This window comes from Dipodomys spectabilis, unplaced genomic scaffold (assembly GCF_019054845.1).
Source record: "Dipodomys spectabilis isolate Male_0828 unplaced genomic scaffold, ASM1905484v1 ptg000089l, whole genome shotgun sequence".
NCBI classification, from domain to species: Eukaryota; Metazoa; Chordata; class Mammalia; order Rodentia; family Heteromyidae; genus Dipodomys; species Dipodomys spectabilis.
In genome coordinates, this window is record NW_024870766.1 from 17,750,941 (window position 1) to 17,774,259 (window position 23,319).

Consider the following 23,319-nt stretch of genomic DNA (forward strand, 5'->3'; position numbering starts at 1 on the left):
CTTCCCTCCATTCCTTCCTTCCTTCCCTCCTTCCTTCCTTGCTTCCTTTTTTCCTTCCTTCCTTCCTTTTCTTTCTCCCTCCCTGCCTTTCTTTCTCTTTCCCTGCCGTTCTCTTTCTCTTTCTTTCCTTCCTTTTTCTTTCTTTCTCCTTCCTTCCTTCCTTCTTTCTTTCTCTCCCTCCCTCCCTCTTTCTTTCTTTCTTTCTTTCTGTCTGTCTGTCTTTCTGTCTTTCTGTGTGGCAGTGGCTAGGGCTTGAACTCAGGGTCCTGAGCTTGATTTGACTTCCTTGCTCATGGCTGGTGCTTTACCACTTGAGCAACACCTCTAGTCTAGCTTTTACTGCTTAATTGGAGATGGAATCTTGTAGATTTCTCTGGGTTGCCTTCAAATCTTGATCCTCCAGATCTCAGTCTTTTGAATAGCTAGAATTTGGGGCCTAAGCAATGTTACCTGGCTCATCCTTCTTTTCCCTTACATTTATTGACTGAAGAACCTGGGCTTCCTGACCTGTTGTTTAGATCTTGTGACTGAATGTTCTTGGTCTGTATTTGTGGAGACTAAGGAAAACAGGACTAAAATATGAAACAAAAAAGCATATATTTTCAGTGTGTGATTAGAGTTAAGATATTCTAGCTTCCTTTTATTATTTGAGAAGTAAAGAATATTGGCTAACTTTAGTCCTTTTAAACCAAAACACCTTCAAGTATTTTAAAGTATTAGGATGGGGGGGATGGGCACAGTGATTGACACCAAACATCCAAGTTATCTGGGGGTGGAGATCGGAGGGTCATGGTTCCAAGGCAATCTGGAAAACAAGTCAGTGAGACCTCTGTCTCAAAGAACAAGCCAGATGCGGTGGTTTACACCTGCAATCCAAGTTACACAGAAGAGGTAGGTAAGAGATTCCTGATCTGAAGCTAGCTGGGCAAAAAGTGTCAGGCTCGATCTGAAAAACAGTCCTGAGTTCAAATCTGGGGGGAGTGGGGTGGCAGTTATGCCAGGACTGGTAGCACATGTCTATAATTCCAGTATTTGGGATGCTGAGGCAGGAAGATTGAGAGTTTGAGGCCAGCTGACACCCAGTCTCATAAATATAAAACAGGAAACAAACGAAACAGCTAGAAGAGATTTAAAACAGATTGGAATGGGGGAGAAAGGACCAAACTTTTAGTAGTTCAGTAGAAATCTTGCAATAGCATATTTACAATCAGGATCACTGAAAAATGAAAGGCAAGATGGAAGAAGCGAATGGATACATCTCCTTGTTCTCAGGAAAACCAGTGGACCAGTAGTTCAGTTATAAAAGAAAGAATGGCTTGCTGGGTTAAAAGTTTAAATAAAGTCAGGCTGCTCAAGGAGATGTAAGGACACAACACAGGTACAAAGTTAAAGAGCAGAAAAGTTGGCTACTGGGAAGTGATCACTCTAAACTTGCACATACCCAACAACACAGCATAGTAACATTGAAAGGAAAATGACAAACTGACTGGAGGAAAGTGACCAACCTATTGTCATAGTACAAGATTTTGGGCACATCAGTTTCAGTAAGTTCTGGGGCATGCACACAAAAAGCAGTGAGATACAGGAGGTTTTAACTGCGTGATTGACAACCATGATACATTAACATAGAAGAAAAATGTGGCATGTACATTTAAATACTTTTTATTGTTATTACAAAGGTGATGCACAGAAGCATTATAGTCATATAAGTTAGGTTGGCATGCACATTTCTAGGACATTTAGAACATTAATAAAGTTACTTACATGCTACATCGTAAGTCTGACTTTTAGAAATTAGGAAGATTTGGAGTTCTATAGATCATGCTCCTGACAACATTTCATTATAAGGTATAGACCAGTAAACTGAAAAAAAATAGATCATTCATCTTTCAGAAACAAAACCCCTTTAGCTATGTTAAGCAGAGAGGAACTTGACTCTGGGATTCAATGATTACAAAACTATTGGAGGGAAGAGAACTAAGCTTTTAGGGGCTTCAAGAGATAAGATCCAGAATGTGCCTTCAGAGGAGAGAGTCTTGGCTTTTATCAAGTGGTGGGCTGGGAGGTGGGGGCTGTGCACAGGACCCTTTGGTGGTATGGGGGGGGCACTGGGAATGATGAGATTGAAGAGACCACCAGGCTGTCACCCCTTTCATACTGCTATAGTAAAATAACTTGGAGTGGGTAATTTGCAAACCATGGGAAGTATTGCTCATGGTTCTGGAGGTGGGAAAGTCCAGTTCACAGAGAATTCAGGGTCTGGAGATGGTCTTCCCTCATAGCACTTTCTAGCTATGTCCATGTGTGTGCCAGGAGAGAGAACAGGGCGTCTCAGGCCTCTCCAGCAGGGCATGGATCCTTTTTCGGGCTTCTGCCTCCATTACCTCATCATCTTGGAAAGCTCCCAGTCAACACATCTCTCTGGGGCTACCCCAACTGTCTCCCCACAACCACCACAGTAGCTGGGTATATACCTAAGGTCAATGGACTCACCATCAAAACACACCAAGTTCAGAGGCTTAATTTTAGTGACTTTCAAAAACTCACAGGACAGATCATTTGGATGATAAGCGAACCCTTTGAAGGAACTTATTCCAAGAAGAGCTGAATTTTTTTTTAATAGAGATCTCCCTATTTTTAAATGTTGGCAACTTTTAAAATATTCTTGTCAGTGCAGGCAAAACACAATATGTCTGCAGGCTGGTTTCGGCCCCCAGTCTGCCAGTTTGCAGCCTCTGATCTCAGCTTTCCTAAGGAGTCCAAGTCCTAGTGCAGTGAAACCCTACGACTGAGTTCTAACATGAGCAGCATTCGCTGGTGCAATGAGGAGGTGCCGGCATGCATCGCCAGGGGTGCTGTGGAGGTCTGTAATGGCCAAGTCTAACCACCACAGCTGACTGCACTGCTGAATGAGGCTCAGCTGCAGCCCTGCTTGGCTTGCAGAGGCCTGGACCGGGTGACCTTTCTCAGCAGTCTCCTAGATTCTTTTAGTCTTTGTAAGACCTTCTATTTTCTTTCTATTCAGAAATGTACTGTGGGTTTTTTTTTTTAGTGTTTAGGTATAATAGACAAAAAGGTGTATATTTAAGTGGATTTGATCACTTGATATATTGTGTACATATACATACAACAGGATGATTTGATATATGTATGCCTTATAGAATGACGAAAACTATGAAGTTAATTAATCCATGTATCACCTTACATAGTTATTGTCTTAAAGGGATGGCACAAAAATTATACAACTTTATGAGATATAAATTGTCAGGTTTCTATATATACATATATACCGGGCAATGTTCAAATGTCATTTGGGGCCTCCTTGAGGGGCCATTTGGGACCTCCTCTGGAGGTCATTCGGGGTCTCCTCTGGAGACCATTTGGGACCTTCCTTTAGAGAGGCCTGTGGAGGCGCCTTCCGGAGCAAAGCAGGGCAGGCCTGTGGAGAGTGGAGAGGCATGCAGAGGAGGAAGGGAAGAAAGGGAAAAGTCTTCCTCTTTGGAGGTTTGGAGCTCTGGATCTTTGGAGGTCTGAGGTTTGGAGGTTTGCAGACTGACTTATTTGGTGGTTTACCGACCAACTAATAAAGGTCAGGGGGTCAGGCTGCCTATTGGAGGCTTGGAGGTTTGGTGGCTGAGGCTGCTCTTGGTTCTGGGTATCTAGCCCAGGACAAGGTATCTCAAGACCCCTTTCTGGTGTAAAGAGTGTAAATAAACTTCTTTTGTCCACCTTTCACTGTCTGTGCCTCAATGGATTGTCTTGCTCTCCGGAGGTAATAGGTTTTGGAGGCCCCAGCGAGATCATGCATCTGGATGGCGTCTGGCCTTGGCCCCAGGGAAACCCCCTCGTAGGTGAGTATCTCAGCCCTCAGGGGTGAGAACCTGCCTTAAGTGTTTGTTTCCCGAGGACCAACGTGGACAATAGTCATTTGGGAACCCTTTAGGGGTGAGTTTGGGCAAGCTTGCCAGCCTGATTTTGGGATCTCCTTGAGAGGTCATATGGGGCCTCCTTAAGAGGCCATCTGGGACCTCCCATGGAAGTCATCTGGGACCTCCTTGAAAGGTCATTTGGGCCTCCTTGAGGGCCATTTGGGACTTCTTCCGGAGGTCATTGGGAGCTTCTTCAAGAGAGCACCTTGGAGAGGTGGGATATGTGGGTTGAGTGTCTGTGGCTATTTGTCTGTGTGTGTTTGCTTATAATTCTATCCATTTCTTGTATATACCTCTGCTTACTCTTTTTTTCTAGGATAGGAGAACAATGTCCTAAAGTTCTCATAACTAAAAAAATCTTCTCCCCCAGTGTTATAGGATCCCATAGAGGTACTATCCCTCCTATTCTGTGTCATCAGCACCTCCAATATTAAGTTCCCCCCATACTAGAAGTAGCTCCTTGTACCAGCCTGAGGTGGTACAAGGTGGTACAGTCCCCTTATTACCCTTGAGACAGGCGCATGGCGGAGATGGTAGGCAAGTCCCCTTTCTAATGTATGTTCCCCTTACAGTTAGTGACCTGTATAACTGGAAACAGTAAAATCCATCCTTTTCTGCAAAACCCCAGGGGCTCATCTCCTTATTATGTTGTATGGTACTCTCAATTATCTGGATTCAGAGATGCCACAATTCAAAAGGTTGAATTTGGAGTATTTATTAAAAAGCCGGTGAGTGCATGGTGGACGCCTGTCTCAAAGACCAGCTGCCCAGAACAGAGCTAACACATGGTTTTTAAAGACAAAGACGCGTGCTTGAGGTGGAGACAAAAATCTTAACCTAAGTGTCATACATAGAACAAAACAAGCTAAATGAGGATACTTATTCCTAATAAAGTGATAATACAAAGACAAAGTGAATATACTTAACTATAACACAGTGATAATTCAGGGGGACAATAACGGACAATCGGGACCCCAATTAGCTAAAGGAAGCGGGAGTTTTCTGGAGCCTATGACAATTTTTACAATCCAAAGAGTGTCCCCTACCTCCAGAGTTTGGAAAGTCCCCATCTACAATTAATAGCACGATGCCAAGATGGCATCCCAGTTACTTAGATTCAGTATCCATATTTCAATTAGAGACAGTATTTTTCACACAGCAGCCCACCTGGGATGATTGCCAGCAAATCTGACGTGTGCTTTTCACCGGCGCGGTGCCTTGAAGGCAGTCCTTGGGCCAGATGGTTTACCCACTGATGACCCAGTCTGTTTGGAGCCAGTCTTTCCCCTGACTCGCCCAAGCTGGCATTACAAGCTGGGTCATAAATTGCTTGAACTCAGGGCCTGGGCACTGTCTCTGAGCCTTTTCACTCAAGGCTAGCACTCTACCACCTGAATCACAGCTCTACTTCTGGCTTTTTGGTAGTTAATTGGAGTTAAGAGTCTCATGGACTTTCCTGATGGGGCTGGCTTTGACCTGTGATCCTCAGATCTCAGCCTCCTGAATAGTTAGGATTACAGGCGCAAGCCACTGGGACCTGGTGTGGTAGTTTCTATTTTTAATTTTTTGAGGCACATTTATACTGTTTTGCATACTGGCTGCCCTAACTTACATTTCCTCAGCAGTGTGAGATGCGTTCCTTTCCCTCCAGCATTTTGTGTCTTCTGTCTTTTTGATAACAGTTATTCTTTTAGAGCAGATATATCATCATGGCTTTGATTTGTGTTTCACTGAGGATGTTAACCACGTCTTCCTTTTAAAGAGTCTGTTTTGACGTATTGTTCATTTTTAATTAAGCCCTTAGTCAGATAGTTAGCACACATTTTTTCTCTCCTATAGTTTGTCTCTTCACTGTTGATTTTTTTCTTTGCTCTGCAGAGCTTTTTAGTTTGGTGAAATTGTCTAATTTTGCTCTTGTTTCTATACTGTGTGTTTACTTATTTTATTTTATTTTTCCATACTTGAAACTAAATCCAGGTCTTAACACATTCTAAACAAGGGGTCTGCCACTGGGCTGTACTGCTTGTCCATAAAAACAATGATCTTGAGACAAGGTCTCATAAACTTCCCAGGCTGGCCTTGAACTTATGATCTTCCTGCCCAGTCTTTTGAGTAGCTAGAATAATATACATCTACCACTGTGTCTGGCTCCTATGCTTTTAAGTGTAATTTCAAACACATCCTCTTTGTACTACTCCCATCAGATCCAGTAAAAACAATATTGATTTGATGCTTCTAGATGCTTGACTTCAAGTAAAGAGCATTATGCTACTGAAGGCCAGTTTAGGTCCCAGAATCTTCCCCAGCCTCCAGTTCACCCATCCTTATTAGGAGAGGCAAGAGAATAGTGACTCAGCCTGGACTTTGGCACAGACTGTTCTGTTCATCAAATCTTGCCTGTACCACTGCACAGCCCTGTGACCTCTCCACATCTTCATTTCTCAGTGGTAAAATGGGAATAAGACAACAGAAGCCCTGTTCTAAGGGCATCCACATTCTAGTTGTGAAAAACCAACCATTAAAAAAAATAAAAAAGACTGTGTGGCTCAGATGGTAGAGCACTAGCCACGAACAAGAAGGCTGAGAGTAAGACTCCGAGTTTAAGCATCAGTAGAGGCAGATTCTGCTTGCCCATCCCTGGGTCTGGTCTTGGCTGTGTAAGTGGTTTGGTGGATAGTAGGAGACAGGAGCAGAGATGCTTCAGTCTAGAATCAGGCCGGAGTCAGTGTGAGCTATGTGCTTCCATGTACTTTCTTATTTCAGCAAGTGTCATGATTAGGATTCGATTCCAGATGCAAAAACAAAGGTATGTGGAGCTGAGCTCAATTCGGCCTAGATTACTCCATCTCTTGTGACTACAGATGTGTGAGTGAGCCCACACAGGCCAGCCAACCTGTCCAGCCAAACATGGCCTAAATCAGACAGCTCCCCATGAGAGAAGAATCAACAAATGGGCATTGTTTGCAGCCTTTGAGCTCCAGGTGACTGGCATAGGCAGTTCCTTCTTTTTAAAGTCTACTCTACATTCTGTGCATTCATTTTACATTTTTTTATTTTTTATTTTTGTTTTACTTTTTGGTGTGGGTACTGGGGTTATGATTCAAGGCCAAGACATTCATCTTTAGCTTTTTTTTTTTTTTGCTCAAGGCTGGTGCTCTACTACTGGAGTCACAGCTCTACTTCTAGCTTTTTGGTAGTTTATTGGAGATAAGAGTCTCATGGATTTTCGTGACCAAGTTGACTTTGAACTGTGATTTTTTTCAGATCTCAGTCTCCTGAGTAGCTAGGATTATAGGCATAAGCCACTGATGTCTTGCTGTGCACGAACATTTAACCCTCATAACAATTTTGAAGCAGGTACAGGTCATACTCAGTTAAAAGAAGTTGAATGAAATGGGCATTGGATATAAAAATATAAAGAATACAGCACACTGTTACATCTTCCCTTCCTTATTCTACCTCTCAAAAGTCTTGTCAAGAATTCTGTAGAAGTTGGGCACTGGTGACACATGCCTGTGATCCTACTCTAGAGACCGAGATCTGCAGTATTGCAGTTTGAAGCTGGCCTGGAGAGAAAAGTCCATTAGACTTCATCTCCAGTTAGTCATTAAAAGCCATGCTGGAGGTATAGCTCTAGTGGTAGCGCACCAGCCACGAGCAAGAGAGAAGTATGAGGCCCTTGAATGAAAAATATTAAGTAGGTTCAAAGTTACAAGGTGACAGGTTGAATGCATCTGAAACGGTGCCAGTTTGATGATATGCTTGACATTTTATTTTGGACTAGATTATCTTATCTTGAGTTTTACAGAAGGTGGGGCCTGGATTGAATCCTTCTTATAAAAAGGCAACACGATTATGATCTCCAGTTAACAGGTGCGGGACATGGGGTGTGAGGAGGTTATGATCTTACCTGGTTAGTAAGTGGTACTGATGGACAGTACCAGAAGTCAGAGGAACCCAAATGCCTGAAATGCCTTTTTTTTTTTTTTTTTTTTCCGCCACAGGACACAGTTCAGGTGCACCACCTGTAGGTGATTCTAAATCACCTCCGCTCCGGTGGAGAGATCCGCTCAGGCCTCTGTGAGCAGTGTCACACTCTTTACTTTCTAGAAATTTAAGGCCTAGGTTTGGCGTATTTTCTGTGGCTTTTAATATTTTCCAGCTCTGCTGCACTTTCCAACCATGATCATTAACACTCCCCACAACGCTGCTTTCTCTGATCTCTCCATGCCTGCCTGCTCTTTTTACTTTGTCTCTTTACTTTGCTGCTTTGAAGTAACTCCCTCTGTCCTTCCCTCCTTTTTTCTTTCTCGTTCTCCCTTCCTCTACCTCCCTTCTCCCCACCTCCCTTCTTCCCTTTCCACAACTCTGTTTTCCTCAGTTCTTTGCAATAGTATTCTGCTCCTTGGCTCATATGAACTAGGCTTAATTAAATACAGATGAGGTCTCTCCCCAGCCCTTTCTAGGTGCTGCTGTCAGTTCCTGGCCCTTTGTTGCCCTCTAGTGGCTTCATCTGGATGATGTGTTTTGCACTAAACACCAGTTGGTCCCTCAGTTTCCAAGGATGCTGGTAATACCTGCATTTCATCTCTTGACTGGCTTCAGAAAGATGCTTTGACACTTCAATGAAAGATACAAGGTAAATTAATAAAAACTATTTCGGAGAGCAAAGGAATGTTGATTTCCACTTGAGCCCCATTCTAATGGACACTTTTCCCCCCTGCTACTGAAAAGCCAAATAATAAGTTCACCAACAATTATTTCCTGAGCACCACCATGTATCATCTACTCTGTATGATTTGGTTATGGGTGGAGGAAAAGTGTCAAACTCTTGCATCATATTTCAAAATAATACTGTTATAATACTGTATATAATACTATAATAATACTGTCACCGTAAAACACACACACACACACACACACACAGACACAGACACAAACACACAGACACACAGACAAAACAATCTTACTTACATGACTTAAGGGCAAGGGAAAGCTCTATTGTCCTACCTAACCACAAGTACATTTTTACCACTTTTCATAGTCCTGGCTTGGTCAATTTTAATAGGATCAGAGAATCATGAGTTAGATAATATGAGATTTATGGTAGCTAACTAAAGATTGTACCACGTGTAAATCCAATTTTCTATAGCAGAATCTAAAACAATTGTCCCAGTTTCCAGACTAAGGGTTATATGATAGTAAATCATTGTCCAAGGTGATTTGAGGCCAACAAAGTTTTATGATCAAGCTCCGACTTGGCTAAGATTTGTACTTTGGTGTTTTGGAGACTAGACATGACTTAGTGTCCTAAAAGCATTTTTATTGTCCTCATAGACTTAATATCTATTGTTAGATCACAAAGTCTCTGATTTCAGCTAGAGCCCTGACCAAGAATGATGCTGTGTCTGTTTTAACACAGAAATGACCCAAGTTGGAAACTATAAGGGGTCTTCTGCTCTTGTAGGGCAGACAGTTGCTGAGCACATGGGTAAACCACTGCCCATATCACCTCCATTAACTATTTAGAAGAGGCCACCCCTCATCCTTCCAGGAGAATGAATAGTCAAAACACTATTGGAGCCAGGCCCTGGCTCATGCCCATTACCCTAGCTGCCCAGGAGGCTTGGAGCTTCAGATCTCATTGGGCAGGAAAGTCCATGAGACTCATGTCTCCAATTAACCAGCAAAAAGCCAGAAGTGGAGCTATGGCTCAAATGGTAGAATGCCAACCTTAAATGAAAAAGCTAAGGGACAGTACCCAGACCTTGAGTTCAAGCCCCAGTACTGGCACCAAAATAAAACCAAAAAGCAAAAACAAAACCCAGCTCACTACTGGGCCTGTTGCCTGCTGACACAGCTAGCTTATCCTGCAGGTACCTGGGTCCTGCCTGGGGTTGCCTGGCCCTGTGCAGGGAGAGGCTGGGAGCATCCTCAGCTAGGGCTGGTGGGAAGTGGGTCCCTTTTTCTTGCTATGCCATGCAGAAAGCAGGCAACCGCAGACGACCTAAGAACTCAGGGCTTAGGACAAGGCACCTTCTGGAAGGATGAGAGTGAGTTTTCCTTTGTCTATATGGGAAGGCTGAGATGCTGAACCTCTACTCTTAGATTTCCAGTGAAGGCCTCAAGTCCCCTCTCCTAACTGGATGGGGCCCATTGGGCTCTGTGGGGCTTGAACATCATCTACGTAGTAAACTTCTCTTAGACTGTCTCTGTTTACACAGCGAGACCTGAGAATGTGATGCCTGGGCAGAGAGTGGACTACACCTTTGTGGGTATAGACAGAGCTTAATGGAGCATCATCACACGCTTAAATACAGCATACAGGTACAGAAGGAACATCTTCAGTCATGGGGCAGGAAGTTAACCTTAAACAGTTTTACGGGAATGCAGACCACAACCTTTAGTCAGTGAGCGGGAAGAGTTAATTGTTGTCAACAAAGGTGAAGCAGTTCCACTGATCAAAAACTACAAAGAGGTGCTCACTCCGGCAGCACATATACTAAAATTGGAACGATACAGAGAAGATTAGCACGGCCCCTGAGCAAGGATGACACGCAAATTTGTGAAGCGTTCCATGTTTTTTCCAAAGGAGGAGGCAACAATGCTTGATAAGAAATGTACTCATTATCTTGCTCATGTAATTGTAACCCCTCTGTACGGTATTTTCACAATTAAAAAAAAATAAACTACAGAGTAAGCAAGGTGCAGGTGGGCTCCCTTAGAAACACAAAAGGGAATACCAAGGCATTGTCCTACAGGATTATTCAGAGGATGAAGGGCACTTTCCCCATATCCTCCACCAAGGTCATGGCCTTGGGCATCCAGGTTGTTGCCCAGACTTGGAAAGAGCCTCTCCCCCCGTCTGCCCCCCATACCCCTTGGCTCCCCGCCCCTCACCGACAAGGCTGCAGCTGGGTGCTCCGACCATTGCCAGGACTGTGGAGGAGCTTTCTCCTCATTCACCAGCACACATACCTCACATAGCACACGAATCCTCAGCCAGGGGTCATACGAGTCTGTGTCTCTGACATGAGGGTACATAGCAAGTCAAAGTTTTACTCTGTTCTTAATTTTTAAGCTCTACAAGTATTGTAGTTCCTGTTAAGTAGCGCATTCACCTGGATGTCAGGGGGCACATGTTCCCACTTTAAGAAGTTACACCTGGGCACTGGTGGCTCATGCCTGTAGTCTTAGCTACCTAGGAGATCTGAGGATTATGGTTTGAAGCCATCTTGGGCAAGCAAGCCCATGAGACTCTTCATCTTCAGCTAAGCACAAAAAAAGCCGGAAGTGGAGCTATTGGCTCAAGTGATAGAGCACTAGCCTTGAGTACAAGCTTTCAGAGAAAGCACCCAGGCACTGAGTGCAAACCCTAGGGAGACAGAAATTGAAGGATTGCAGTTTGAGTACAATGTGAGCTAGACTCTATCTCAATAAAACAAGCCAGGCAGGGTGGTGTGTGCCTGTCATCCTAGCTATACTGACAGAAAGATTCACTGTCTGAGGCTAGCCCTGGACAAAAATAAGACTATATCTGAAAAATAACTTAAAAGAAAAAGAAAAAGAAAGAGAGGAGGGCAGGATATGACTCAAGTAGCAGAGTGCCTGCCTGCCTAAGTGCCTGAGTTTAAAACCTCAGTGCTGCCAAAAAAAAAGTCACTGAAAACCGTCTCTAAAAATGACATGTTTTAGGCAGTCTATACACAGATGATATATTTATAAAGCATGCAGTACATTTGGCATTTTCTCTCCTCGATCTGAGAGTTTGGCAGACAGTAATACTGTCCGCCATGATGGTGCTGAAGAAAATGTGTTCTCAGGAGAACGGAAGGGAAAATTCTCCAGTCTTACTAACATCTACAGTATAATTTATTAGAGACACATGATAGGTTGTCTTTCTGCTAATATTATACAGATGGGCGATTATCATTTTTGCATTATTTGTGCATAGTTACTCTTTTCATTTAATTGGTATAGCAAACAAGAAGATACCATAAACCAAGTTTCGGGGAGAAATTTTGTTATTCCTCACTTACTGGGCTAACCTTATTTTCCTTTTGATCGTTCCATTTTCTTCGCCTGCTTTTCCGTCTGTGTTCATGGTTGGGTGTTAATAGCTTGTCTAAGCTAATTGCGCTCCTCATGGTCTAATTCTATGCACTGTCATTTTTGGCAGTGGAATTCTGAGCCTGGCATTCTTTCACACCGACAGCCATGCTAAATTAGCTGAGAAGAATCTCAGAATGCTGCATTTTTATCGTCAGGCAGAAAAAAAACCCCAAAAATATCAGCAAGGATCACAGAGGACATGAAGGATTCTGCTTGGCGCCACATGTTCCTTGCAGGGAACACTTGTTCTGAGGAGCTCCCCCTCACCTGTCTGGTGTTATTGGTGGTGTGTTTATTATTGTATTAGCAGAGGGCTCTTAGAACTGCGTAGGATATGAAAAAACCTAACAAACAGATCTCAGCAAGGAGGGAATGTGTTGCCTCTCATAAATGAAAAGATCAAGAAGTTTCTGGCTCCAGAGGCTCCAATCCTATTGGGGGAGGCTGGCTCTACAGTAGTTCTCCATGATTGTAGCCTCTTAGTATTCACATCCTGGATAATATTCTTCCATGGCTTAGACCTAGAGATTTGCTTCTAACACATAGAACATGGAAGAAGGAAGAGCTGTCATTTCTGAGATTGGATTGAGAAAGGGCTGACTTCTGCTTTGCTGGCTGTCACACCCAGAGCCCTGCATCTCAGGAGACTCCAGCTGCCATGTTATGAATTGGTCTATGGAGAGGCCCAGGCGGCAGACACTGATGTCTCAGGTCAAAGCCGGTGAGGACCTATGCCCTGCTGATGGTCATGGGAGAGCAGCTCTACCCCCCAGGGGAGGGCTGAGAGGACTGTGGTCTCCGGCAGCCTCCTGAGACCCTGGATCAGGTCCACCCGGCTAGGCATACCTCTGTTCCTGCTCCACAGCAAAGTGTGCACATTTTGGGGGGTAACTTTTCTGGAGCAGTAGATAATGACCCCTGCTGGACATAATGACCCCAGCTCCCTGCAGGGCATATCTTAGTTGCCAAGGCAGTTTCCTCATGAGCTGGCAAGGTGGCATCAGTGAACTCCAGACTCATGGCCTGGCTCCCTTCAAGAGTAATGGCATTCTCCTTTCAATCGCTAGAGACAACTCTCTGGGATTGAATCTCATAAAACAGGCTTGGGTCTCTTCCCATTGGTGCACTGGGCATTCATTTTTTTTTCTATGTGCTGCCCACTCTGATAGTTTGGAAATCTGTGAGAAATTATAACTGGAGAGTTGAAGAACAACACAAAGAGCTGTCATACAGGGCCTCTGTGAATTTTCTAGCTCAGCCCCAAAGCCACCCGTGGACTTTTCAGCTGCTTGGTTTTCTTTTTTGCCATAGGTGAATGTGTTAGGTAAGAGTCAGCTTTCTGACACTCTACCAAATTCACGTTAGGGTGAGCAAGATGATGTTGGCTCACAGTTTAGAGGTTTCAGGCAATGACCAGTTGGTCCCATGGCTCTTGGCCTGTGGCAGTACAACATAGCTGGAGAGGAAGAGGCTGGGATCCTGACATCTCCTTCAAGGCCATGCCTCTAATAACCTGAAGACCTCCCACTAGACTCCACCCCTCCATAGGGATTCCCAGGGGACCAAGCCTGTAACACATTTGTGAATTCCAGATCTAAACGCCCCATTTATTGAACTTGATGGAAATCCAGGAGGTGGGATTAGGAGGGCACAGATGACCTGAAGTCAATTTATTTATTGGTGATTATTCTTTCATGACTGCTAAGAGTCATTCTACACTGCAGATATATTCATCAAGGAAAATGTTCATGTTTATTGTATTTATTTTTCTTTACAACCGGGCTTTGATTAGTTTTTATCAGCCTCCTGGGCCCCGTGGCTGGCTACACTCCTGAGCTCATAGCGCATGGCATGCTGATGGCAAGCGGCAGGGCCCTTTGCAGAGTTCTTCCCAGAGGGAATATGCTGGGCCTTTCTCTGGCTACCCTCCAGAGGTAGTGGGAAAACGTCATCAGCAAAGGCCAGGGCTCTAGAGTTCAGTCTCGGCTTGGCTGTTATAAGCTCTGCTGCTCTGAGTCAGAGTTTGTTATGAAGTAAGGTGAGGAGTTTAGCTTCACATTGCTGTGGTAAGTGCTGAGCGGCACAAAGTATATACTATTACACATAGTTCTGGAATAGAGCAAATGTTTTCATGATTTGTCAAAAGAAGAAATGTTTCAACATCCCTCCGCAAATTAGAAAGCAAATGTAAAGGTAGCATTTCCGATAATGATGGAATTAGGGAAGCCTGCCTCTTCTAAACTAGGGTTTCATTTATACTGATCTTATAATGAGCGATCCTCTTTCTCCTTATCTTCCCATGAATGCGGACAGACCTCATCTCTCCACCATTGTGCCTGTCCTGCTGTGTAACCACTTGGCTTCTTACTGATACCTGTGTCTTCCTACTGTGGGCACATTTATTTTCCCTGCTAGTCTTGAGCTCTCTTCCTTTCCCCTCATACTCAGCTGGATGAGCATTGTGTTGGATGAAGAATTTGCCCACTTGATGAGCAGGCAGGCCTGCTGTCTGTCACTCAAGACACGGGAAGAGCCTATGGAGAGATCCCTGGGATGCCAGTAGAGTCTGCTTTGTCTAGTACTCACCAACTAACCAATTTCTATTCTCAGTCAGCTGTGGATGCCCCTGACTGTGCTAGGTTTTAATCCATGGAGCTTCATATTCTCCACGTGTATGCCCTCCAAGCCTTTTGTGAGTGCTTTGTTAAAATTCATAGCTTACATTGATTTACATTGTTATAGCAATAAGAAAGGAGAGTGAAAGGTCTTGCCATTTCCATATCAACAGCTGCTTCTTGTTTGGGCAGAAGTCCCAAGAGCCAGGCCCCTTTATTACTTGTGTATCATGAGGTTGCTACTGTTAGGAGTTGCTGCTAGTTGATGTTGTGGACAGCAGTTGGTCTTTCTAGAAGTAATTTGGTTAATTTTTCTGAGGGTGAGATCGTCTTCTTAGTGCTATAATTAGGAAGCTCCAATTCCTAGTGAGGTAGAGTGCATATTCCTATTTAAAACAATTTGGGCTTTCTTTTCTATCACTTGTTTGTATCCGCTCATTTTTCTGGACTTCTGTTTTCTTTCTTTCTTTTTTCTTTTTTTTTTGCCCATCATAGGGCTTGACCTCTGGGCCTGGGCGCTGTCCCTCAGCTCTTCAGCTCAAGGCTAGCGCTCTACCACTTGAGCCACAGAGCCACTTCCGGCTTTTTCTGCTTTTGTGGTGCTGAGGAATCAAACCCAGGGCCTCATGCATGCAAGACAAGCACTCTACCACTGAGCCACCTTCCCAGCCCCTGGACTTCCATTTTTTAAATTCATAATTTACCTTGAAGATATTTTTTATTTATGTGAACAAGTTAAATGTTTGTTTTTTTCCTTTGTTTTTGAGACAGGATCTTGCTAATGTAACCAAGGCTGGCCTGGAACTAACTGGCTTGCTGCCTCAGTTTGACCACACTGGGATTATAGGTGTGCATCCTGACCCCTGGCTTCTATTTTGCCTTTTAACAACCATAGGATGTTCCATTTTATGGATTTAACCATGTTCTTATGATAGATTTTTTTCAATTTTTTTTTTTTTTTTTTGGGTCCGGTCATGGGGCCTGAACTCTGGGCCTGGGCGCTATCCCTCAGCTCTTCAGCTCAAGGCTAGTGCTCTACCACTTGAGCCACAGCGCCACTTCCGGCTTTTTTCTTTTTGCTTATGTGGTGCTGAGGAATCGAACCCAGGGCCTCATGCATGCAAGGCAAGCGCTCTACCACTGAGCCACCTTCCCAGCCCCGATTTTTTTCAATTTTTATTTTTGACTATAAAGCTTGTGTTATTTACTGTGATTTGGTGATTATATATGCACACAAATTTCATTCTAGGAGGAAAAGTATAGATAAAAAAAATACATGTATTTTATGTTTCAATAGCTATAATTAAATAGCTTTCTAAAAACATGGCTTTGCCTCACACTTTTCCTTCAATAGGTTTCTCATTGGTTGTGATTGTGTGTCAGGCAAAAGCTATTTGTAGTCTTTCCCTAGGCCTTTTGTACAAGATGGCTGTACTAATCTGTTTTCTGCTGCTGTTAACAAAATATCTGGATCTGGAAATTCTTTAAAGAAAAAGGTTTATCTTGGGAGGTGGGGAGGGAAGGGATGGTAGGGGGAAAACAAAGGAGGGGGTAACGATGCTCGATAGGAAATGTAGTCATTACCTTAGTTATGTAATGGTAACCCTTCTGTATAGTATCTTTGCAATAAAATATATACAAAAAAAGGTTTATTTCACAATTTGAGAGACTGAAAGTTCAAGATGGGGTGTTTCCATCTGATTGACACAGTGGGGCCACATGGCAGATGGTGTCACCACGATCATGGGCAGAGAGAGCTAGCCAGGGACCAAGCTCTCAGAGGAACTCAGCAGTGTCCCAGGGGACCTAAGCACCAGAATCCTGAGTCCCTCCTGAGAGCAGAGGCTTTAATGATGAATCACTTTGCATTGGAGACCAGGCTTCCTACCATAACACTACAACATGCCTCCCTTCCCTCTCCCCCCTCTCTCCCTCCCTCTCCTTTTCCTTTCTCCTCATTCCAAAGGGGGTCCATTGTCTATGGTGAGAAAGTTCTCTCAAGTCTAGTGTTCGGCAGAACTCTGGGGAGATGGCATTTTTATTTGACAACTATTTGTCATCTTTCACACTCCATTGTTTTCATAGGAGGAGTATATTTTCTCATCCTACTGATGTTGGGTTGGCCCGGTGACCTTTTGGGCAGGGGGATATGAGGGATGAGGCTGCCCCTCTCTAACTGTGGTTTGGGGATTTAGCTAGCGTATGCTCTGCCATTCCCCTCGAGAACGATGTGCACCAGAGCAAGAGACACTGCAGCCAACCAGAAGCTGGCCTACAGCCCAAAGCAGCCACCCAGCACACAAGTCAGAGAGATGGTACATCCTGAGCATTTAGGTTTGGTTTGTTACACAGCATGGCTGCAACAGCTGCAAACTAATGAAATGGACTCTTTAACTGTTATATTTTTTACATGCTGGATGCATGAAAACATGTATGACCTTATAGAAGTACACAGCAGACTTACGATTTAGTTAGACAGATCGTCATGGTCTTTGCTCCTTCTTTGCTCCCTCTCCTTGGGAAGGAAGGCCCTTTTCTTTCTAAAGTTAACAGCCTACTTTGTAACCATCCTTGTTTTTCTCCATGTTTCTATGTGCTCATACTCAATAATACATATCTGGACATGCAGGAGTGGCAAGTAGCTCACAATCATAGTGAACATGAGCTGAAATATCCAATAGGACTTTGTCAGTGTGTATTGCTCTATGTCAATCTTGCATATAACATACACATACACACACAAAGATTCTGTCATTAATTTTAAATGAAACAATATTATCAATACTGCTGCATAATTATTATGTAACAATTGAACATTATGAGCATTATTACATCATCATTTTATTATTTTGTACTGATCCTGGGGCTTGACCTTAGGGCCTGGGCACTGTCCCTGAGTTTTTTTTCACTCAAGGCTAGCACTCTACCACTTGAACTACAGTTCTACTTTCTCTCTTATGCTTTTTATTGCTGGTTAGTTGGAGATAAGAGTCTCATGAACTTTCCTGCCCAAATTGGCTTTGAACCACAGTCCTCAGATCTCAGCCTCCTGAATAGCTAGGATTACAGTATGAGCTGGCTATCATTAATATTTTTATAAGCAATATCTCATTCCTTAAATTCCAATGATGAAATGGCTCTTACTAATTTTTCTTAATGGGTGTATAATGTCATATTGACTGGGCAGGTCAACATCTATAGACCAGTTCTGTACTGGTAACCTTTCTCTTTGCCCTCATGTGTTTGTTCTTGTGAGCACACTGTCATTAGTAGGTGTGGACGTGTATCAGTAGGTTCTGCTGCTTTGGTCTCTAGCACATCTCATCTCAGGAATGGAACAGGTGAGTTGGGGGATGAGAGGTAAATTTTGTTAGATTCTTTCAGAAAGCTTTTTGAAGTTCTGTGACCATTTACATTTTTATTATAAAGATTTAAAGAAGTATTTTCTCTTACCTCTCATTGAGCAATAAGTAAATGGCTTTCTGATTCTTTTTGTCAGTCCAGTGAATATAAAGTGATTATCTGTATTTCCCAAACTACTAGTGAACTTGAGCATCTTTTCATCCATTGGCAGTTTGTATCAGACCTTTTCCCATTTCTCCCTGTGTTGTCTGCATCCTTGGTACTATGTAAGATTTTTGTAGTATTGCAAATATTAATCCTATGCCTAATTATGTTGAATTTTTCTTAATTTAATATTTTTCCATTGATTGGATTTGGGTTATCTCTTGCCATTCTGAGATCTTATGATAATCTTGAGATTGTGTCTTATTTAATCTCATCTTCTTCCACTTCTCTCCCTTCCAGTCCATTTCCCTCCTATCTCTCTCTGTCCCCTCCCCCATTTTTCTCTGTGTGTTTGGGTCCCTTTCCCATTTTTCTGTTGTTCTTGCAAACTTTTTCTTTTCTGTCTCCTGTTCTGTCTACCTCTCACCTATCTTTTTCAGCTTGAGGCACTAATTCTAAGTTCAGAGAGCATTGCTTTTCTGCTTACATAACTTACAAAGCCAAAACATAACTTACACAGACCAAAAAGGTGAGAGGGGCCTGATAAGGCTTACAAGATTGGTTTGGGGTCCTTTGGAAATTTTTTTGTTGTGTTGGACCCACTGGCATGGAGTCTGATTCCATACGGCTGGTGTGGGGTGCAGATGGGTCTTATTTTTATATCCCTCCAAGTGATCCCAGTATCCATTAAAGGTTGGCAATCTGGGTCAGGGGGATAGGACATGTGCTCACAGGTGGGATAGCTTGCTTGGGTGACTGGTAGTTAAAGTCTCAGATAACTGACTAAACTCTCAGATAATTGATTTCAACAATGCCCCAATAACTACAAGGCTTGATATTTTCTTATATGGCCGTTTAGCACAAAGGAGACTGTAGTTCAGAAAATGGCCACACGGGGGCGCACTGTAGCCGTGTGTGGCTCAGGCACCCAGTGCATATGAAAGAGGCCCTACCTAGGCTGAGGCTCAGGCTGTGCGGTGGCGTTGTCCCTCCTACTACCTGCCTCTCCTGCTCCACAGAACTTGACTCCTACGTAATTAAAGTTCACCACGTCTTTATTGACCATGAATTTTCTCATGTCAAACACTGCCCTAAGTTTTCCATTTAATTTCATGGCAATCCAACACAGGCATTTTTTTTTTTCCTATTCTACCAAACAGGCAGCTCTGGCTTAGGGAGGTTAAATTCCCTGGAGGTGGCAGAGCTGGGAATTAGACCTATGCCTGATACCAAGCAAAGTGCTCTTCACATTCAACAACCGCTACTTTATCCCGGCGTCATTTAGTTTGATGCAGCTTTTGGTGAGACTCTTATGCTAGTTTTATCACTCCCGCAGCTCCTTTTTCTCTGTATCACCATGCTTCACTCATCTGCACGCCCTGCCTCCTGTCTGCTAGTGGCAGCATAAGCTGAGGGCCTGTCAACATGGCTGCAGATGACAGTGGCTCTGGGCCCGCCCCATCTGCTTTCCTGGCCAGGTGTCTTCCTGGTCATGGCACTGGCTCTGAGCCCAAGGCCTTTACACCTGCGAGGGTTTGTGGCTGTCTCCGTCCATTTGGCTGCTTGCAGAACCCAGGCCAGCCCTGGGTTTGCCCAGGCTAAATTTAGCCTGCAGCTGCTGCATCAGATGCTTGGGTATTTTCAGCCGAGGAGCTGAGGGTGGCTGAGCTGGAAGCTGCTGACGGCTGCTGGCCAGGACTCACTCCCAGTGTTGTGCATTAAAATCATCATCCGGGTCATTGCACCATCCTGGGCCTCTTCCTTCCTGCCTTCCTCCTTTATTGGAGTTGAGGAGAGACTGGCAGAGAGGAAGACAGCAGAAGCTAGACCCTGGGGACCTCTGAGTGTGTCCTGTCACCTTCTCCAGAGCAGCCAGCACCACTCTGGTGGTGGCTGAGTGGAGGCCCGGGCTGCATTACACGTGACAGGCTGCCAGCTGGCCTGTTCTCTCCCAGCTGCTGGCCTCTGAGTCACTAGCCAGGGGAGTTCTGCATGTGTCATCTAGTGTCCTTTATTGACCTGAGGTACATGGACAGGCCAATGTTCCCCAGAGCTTTGGCCTGCAGCCTTCTGAAAGGTCCTGGCTGGAATGCACAGGGGAGTTGATGAATCCTCTGACCAAGGGAGCAGATGTGTGGGCAAAACCATGGGCCCCCAATAGCAGAAGAGGAAAATGGGTCCTGAGATGGACCAGATGGCATTGAAGAGAGAAGAGAGCACAAAGGAGGAAGCGGCGCCTGGGTCCTGACGGGTGGGGGCTGGGGGGGGGAGGTGGGGTGAAGAATCTGACCTCCCAGAGGAATGCAATGTACCCCGTCAATCCAAGTCAGACAGGTCCTCCCACTCTCCAAATCCTGGGTCCAGGGCAAGAAAGTCCTCTCTTTCCTAGGTCTAGTGCCTGGTATGCTGGTGCTGGGTGCCTTCTAGGTTCCCACTGGGTGGCAGCTCCAGTCCATAGTTCCCCAGCGGAAGGCCTTGGGGACCCTCTACTTGGATTGGCTCCTGTTGTAGAAAATTGATGCTCTCAGAAGTTGGCTTTCTGACTTCCTTGTCTGAGTCTTCAATAGCTTTCTCTCTGTTGCAAGGATATTCACAGTGGTTAATAAGCAGAACTTAAACCCTGTTTACATCTTACCTCCCGTAGACCTTGAATCAATTCTGCATGAAGTAGACCCTGCAATTACCTCATTCTACAGAAGACATGAAGACCCAAAGAGGTCACATGACTTGCTCAAGTACACTCAGGACTTGGATCTGAGTGTGCCCTATGTTGCACAACTACCTGCTTCTTGTCCAGCTCTTGCACCAGACGGTGAATAACTTGGAAAAGATTGTGTTTTAGTCTTCTTGAATCTCAATATTTATCCCAGAGCTCAGCTCAGTGGATGTTGGTTGAATGAATGTGTGAATGAATGCAAAAAGAAAAGTACCCATTTAGTGGGTACTGATGTCTTTGCGGGGTCTATGGGTACAGGGTGGGTCCTCTGGCCTCTGGAGAGAACGGACTGGGCACTTTTCCTGGGTGTGAGCTAGCTCTTCCTGTTTACCCTCCCTGTGTGATTGTGTGTACGCAGTTCTGCACAGTTAACACCTAGATTGCTTGTTTGGGCCAATGTCCCTTAGCATGACATGTGTTTGGGTATCCAGCTGACTGTGTGGCACCCAGAGGCCCAGGAGTGTGGCAGCCAAGAAAGCTCAGTATGGGCTGGGCCTGCACTGCTTAATGCAAACAAAGCTGGAGCTGGGGATCAGGCAGGTTTATTGGAGTGCACTTTGGGGAAACTGGCTGAGGATGAAGCTCTTCAGAAGGTCTGGAATCAGGACTCTGGGGCTGTCTTTACTTCCTCCTGTAGAAGTTAACGCTGGGGATAAGCCGCTAGCTCCCTCCTCAAAGCCCTTTCCAGGAAGGAGGTATGTGAGCCAGCAGCCAGCAGCAAGGGAAACAAGGTACTCGGTCTTAAAGAAGGCTCTGGTGGAGACACTAGCATCCACAACACGGTCTCCCTGAAGAAGGCAAGAGAAGCAGCCAAAAGCTAAAGAACAATCAAATGAAATGGAAAGAATGGCCCTTTAAGTGTAACTGTCAGCCACCAGAAGCAGAAGCAGAAGCAGCAGCTTCTTTCCTCCCTCCCTTCCTCCCTCCCTCCTTCCTTCCTGCTTGCCTACCTGACTTTCTCCCTTCCTTTCTTCCATGCCTATAATTAAACAAATCCATAAAGTTCCCATAGGTTCACTTTTTTCAACCTATTATCTCTAAGGGTTTGTTTTCTTTGTTGCTTGCTGTTTGGTGCCTTTTAAAAGTGCCACAGCCTTATATATTTTTCTGTATTTTCAAAAATTACATTAAGCATGAGGGTAAGAAGAACTCCTACGATTCCATTTTGTTTAAAAGCAGTTCCCTGATTCTGCCTTTAGTCAAGGCCTTTGATGAAAAATCCTGGAGAAGCTTACCCCTTACTTTCAGCCTCAGTTAGAGGTTGGCTGAGTGGGGGCCTGGGCTTTGGCTCAAACAAGAATTGAGAAGCTATGTCTGAAATAAGAGATGAAAAGCCAACTCGTCTCTGAGGGATGAGGGAAGATGAGCCTTCCATAGATAAGAGAGGGTAGAAAGCAGAGATAACAGATCTTTTCTTTAAAACATTTTTTCTATAATCTGTTATTGAGTCTAAGATTCCTTTATGCGCTGACATTTGTATTCAGTTCTTGTGAGTGAAATCCTTCCCAATGGGAAGTCCAGTATATAGTGAGGGTGGAACCCTTGACGATTAGAGCCAGCGTGTTGAACAATAAAGCTAATTAGAGGAAAATATTTGTCAGATGAAATTCTCTGTGCTTAAAAATTATAACACATCTTTTTAAGAGTATGTGAGACAAAAAATCTTTTTGAAGAACCAATTAAATCATAAAACCATTATCTCTTGGGTAAAATGTCTTTTAAAATATCTATAATATATATATCTTTTAAAAGCCTCTAAAGAATTATGGTTCAAAGCCAGTCCAGACAGGAAAGTCCATGAGACTCATCTCCAATTGGCCACCAGAAAACCAAAGTGGTGCTGTGGCTCAAAGTGGTGGAGTAGCTAGCCTTGGATAAAAGAGCTCAGGGAGAGCATCCAGGCTCTGAGTTCAAGCCCATGATCGACTAAATAAATAAAAAATAAAAAAAAATCAATAATAGCCTTTAAAGACATTTTATGCTAACGTGTCTTGAAGGATAGTGTTTTCCAGTTGGGAATTTTTACTGTAGAAGTTATATAAGGAACACTTGCTGTGTCAGACAGCAAGCCCTTAGACTTTATGTTTCTATGCCACAAGGCAAATATATCAATAAGGCCATGACCTGCTTCCAGAATATCCCTAGGGATTTGTTATTGACAGGAGCAAAAGTGGGTGTGAAGCATCTAGCTGTGTGGTGTAAGTCTGCACACAAAACAAATGAATCTAGTCTGGGTGACAAGACTCAGATGCTTGTCAGCCTTCTGGAGCCAGAGAGATTGCAGGTGTATAGAATGGCACCAGATGAACACTGAATAATTTGGAATATCAATTGTGTCAGTTGAAGACTGTGAAATGCTGTTAAAAGCAAGGAGCTCTAATATGGTATAGTTGCTAATCTCTAAGATCACATCTCTAGACTTAGAAGAAATACTGAGCCT

The 23,319-nt window shown here is 44.0% G+C and overlaps 1 non-coding gene across 1 annotated transcript; it reads left to right on the plus strand.

Annotated features, from left to right (window-relative positions):
* The first annotated feature begins 10,407 nt into the window (after positions 1–10,407).
* LOC122111966 lies at positions 10,408–10,514 on the plus strand. The gene has a single exon (XR_006148064.1). It is a non-coding gene; the product is annotated as a U6 spliceosomal RNA (small nuclear RNA).
* The last annotated feature ends 12,805 nt before the right edge of the window (positions 10,515–23,319 follow it).